The following is a 4067-nucleotide window of genomic DNA, read 5'->3' as shown; positions in this document are numbered from 1 at the left end:
AACAACCTTATTTGCTCTGATTTTTTTTTTTTAAAAGACAAAGAAAGAAAAAGGACACTGAACACTGCCCCCCTTCCTAACAGCAACCTGTAATCTGTGTGCATCAAAATTAAGAGATGTAGGCTATTAACAGGGTTTTTCCTGGGTCAAAATGGCCCTTCGGTGCACCCCAAAAAAAATTGCGCGCTGTGCGCGCATAGTCTGTCTTATCTATCACCGTATTAGCAGACATCAAAGTCTTTTTTTCCCCCTTTTCTTACATTTCATAAATAATGGAGGATATGCTTATCATTTTGCTTCCACTTTAAATCAAAATCGGCAATAGGCTAATACATTGACAATAGTCCAAGCCCCATGGTGCTATCATGTATGGTTCAAAGATTATCAAGGTTTACCTCATATATATATGCAAACTACTGAAATCTATATCAATAGAATCTAGGACTAACCAGTGGTCAGAAATGGAGCGCCATAAATATTGAAACCGCCGACTGATGAAGTCAGGTTGCATACGCAGGTTGAGTAATTAAGTGATTGGCAGCTGGCCGCTCTGTCCATTCGCGCACCTCAGTTGCGTATAGATCAGACTTATTAACTCGATTACTATTGATGAAAACAGAACGAGGGCTTGGCTGTAGCCTACTTGAAACATAGGCTACTATTCAGAACATATTCGCTGACATGCATTGCATACGTGATGATATGCTTACAAATCTGCTTAAAACAACTAGTGAAGGTGTTTTAGAATCATATTTATGCCATACAATAAGTGACGTTATGTTAACACCACTTATTAATGTTATAGTAAACACTATTAACACCCAAGCTATTAAAAAGGTGACAAACAGTTATAAACCTTGATAGATAGAAAAATCTTTAATCAATCAATTTTAAATATTTCAGTAGCGGTGGGTGTCTAGATTACGACAAGTAACTTGTTTGGATTTCAACTGAAACATGTTTTCGGTTTTATCCCGTTGTGTAGTAGACCAACACGCAAAATGAGCTGATACACGAGGTATTGTGTATCAAGATCCAATCGTGATTTAGGCCTACCTGTGGTACGTGTCAAGAGATTAGCCAAACATTACCGATATGACCAAGTATGATCTCTATCAAAATCCGTAATCTCTCGTGAACATCTCCTCACTCGGTCGTCAGCTGTCGTCCCTGTGATAAGCGGGTAAACCTCAGTTTAAAGAGGGATAGAGGTATCGGTGTCGGTTGAAAACTGTATGACCCTCACAAGTTCTCGTTGCGAAATCGAATTCGCTCAGTTCGTTCCATGACAGTTTGTACACACAGAAATAAATGGCTGTCTAGTACACTTAATAACGTTCTACAACTAGTGATGTGTCGTTCGTGAACGATTCGTTCATTTTGAACGAATCCTTACAACGACTCGAGAGTAACGAGTCCTCTCAAAAAAAGATTCGTTCTTTTTCTCGTTCATGACCGCGCATCGGGACAACTGGGACTGTTGCATTGGCTAAGCCAAGGAAACAGAAATGATTTGTTGAATGCAGGTCACGTAAAAATGATCCAAAGACCCGTATCCAAGAGACCCAGTCGGAAAAAGAACGAATCATTTCTGTTTCCTCTAGCTGACTGTACTGAGCCTATGCAGGTCACGTGGAAAAGGATCCAACGATCCATATCCGGCAGATGAACGAATCATAGATCCAAAGACACGGTTGTCAAAAGAACGAATCATTGAACGAAACAGACACGTTTGGCAAAAGAACGAAACATTGAACGATCCGGCAAAAGAACGAATCATTGAACGATCCGGCAAAAGAACGAATCATTGAACGAAATACCCATATCCGGCAGATGAACGAATCATAGATCCAAAGACACGGTTGGCGAAAGAACGAATCATTGAACGAAAGACTGATATCCGGCAAAAGAACGAATCATTGAACGATATCCGGCAGATTAACGAAACGTTGATCCAAAGACGGTCGGGAGGTGAACGATTAGGTCATCTGCCGGATACAAGTATTTGGATCATTTTTCACGTGATCTGCATAGGCTCAGCATGGGAAGCTAGAGAAAACCGAAATGTTTCGTTCATTTTGACTGGGCTCTGGATATTTTTTCACGTAACCTGCATAGGCTCAGAAGAGGAAACAGAAAGGACTTATTAACCTAGTTCACTTCCGAGTGTCTATGGTTAGTAAGACGTGAATGATATTCGTTCACAAGAAATAATTACAGGTTTAGTTATTTTAACTTTTTAAAACTTTACTTACAGTTCAGTGCAGCGTAATTGTTTGCCGTGATCATTAAATGCTTATGTGATAATAAATGACCATTTCATCCAAACTTTCATATAATATTATTTGAATGCAGGAATTAGTATCTGCTGGTTTACATGTAGTAACCTCCATGAAAATATGATACGTATTTGTAGTGGACGTATTTACGCCAGTGAATTGGCTATACAATTTAAAAATGAACGAGTGACTCGAAAAAAGATTCGTTCATTTTACTGAACGAGATTCAAAGATTCGAGTCGGTAAAATGATCCGAACTTCCCATCACTATCTACAACTGTAATGTTTTGCACACATACAATTTAAATACCCCTTTTGGGTTGGAGCGTATATTGTTTAAAATCCGTTATCCTGATTGACACCAAAATCTATATTAAGTAACGTGTACCAGCGCGTAGGTGTTTATAGGTCGTGGGTGCTAATAGGATGTCTATGGTGCTAATAGGTCGGACAACATTTTTAACTAACATCTTCTCTAAACTGGCAACTTGGAGAAGCCTCTGTTCAATTCACATTACACCTCACAAAGTACTATTACAGGTTTGTCTTTTTGTGTGTTAATTAGTGGCCTAACCTTGCTATGTATGTAATCATTAACATGACTATGCATGGTACCTACCTCTTATGTGGCGAAAGGTGTACAGGGGTGTGCCTTTACCACCCCAAAATAAAACTGGTTACTGAATAGTCTAACCTTTTTTTTGTGAGACAGATGTAAAGGCCCCAATTCCTACTGAAATAGTTCTAGATTTTGAACTTATCATTGCAAAATGGCTTCCCTTGATACGTAGTACAAATAGAAAAACAATGGCAACCATCAAAATAAAAGCAATTTCCAACTTGCAAAAGCAGTTTGGTAATCGACATAAAAAAAAACAGATAGATTATAGACCTGGCACGCCATGAATCTGGTTTCTAAATGCCAAATGTGAATTGCACCTTAGGAGGTTTGCACTGAAGTGGGCACAGTTGTAGCAAGGACCAAGCACCAGCAATCATCAATACATGTTCATATGTGGGGTGATCAGACCTTGTTGTTGTAGGTTTTCGTTGTTAATTTACACCACTTAATCATGTGTGCAGGATGAAAGGTTGTTCTGACTCATATCCGTAGCTAGCTTGCAATTGCTATTGTTATTTATCCAGTTTCTACTCACAAGACCCAGGCGACTGACCGTTGATGTCTTTTATTATCTCCTTCTTCACTAATGAACAGACTAGACACTTGCAGCAGTTGTAAATAAACACAATCTCAAACTAAAATATGTAATTGCAAACTTCAATATTCGTTGGATAATGGCTTACGGACGATGGTTTACGGATGATGGTCAAAAAGCTGTATGCTTCCCAGCTACACACGTCTAATCTGAACTAGTCATACATTCAACATTCTCTTATAATTTACGTCACGTGGAGCACAGGATCTACGTTATCCATTAACATTAACAATTAATTAAAGACTACATCATTATAAATTCTTGTGCAAAATATTAACAAAACTATTTCTTTGATTTGGCTCCTACAGTACGTAATCTTCTTCCGAATATAAATACCAAGTCAACTTTATTCATTTCAATCCCTGGTAAATTCATAATCTTATACATTCTGACATGAAACGCGTGGGGTCCAAAATCAACGAACCTGTTGGAATACATGACTAGGGATGTCCACTTTATCAGTTACACCGACTTGATTAAACTGATAGCTATAGTACTGTGTATTACACAGCTCTTCAAACATTCACCTACAATGTCATTAGCATTACTTATGGGCACAGATGAGTACAAC

Source organism: Sprattus sprattus (assembly GCF_963457725.1).
Source record: "Sprattus sprattus genome assembly, chromosome: 6".
In the NCBI taxonomy this organism is placed as follows: domain Eukaryota; kingdom Metazoa; phylum Chordata; class Actinopteri; order Clupeiformes; family Clupeidae; genus Sprattus; species Sprattus sprattus.
Note: the sequence above shows the minus strand (reverse complement) of the source record.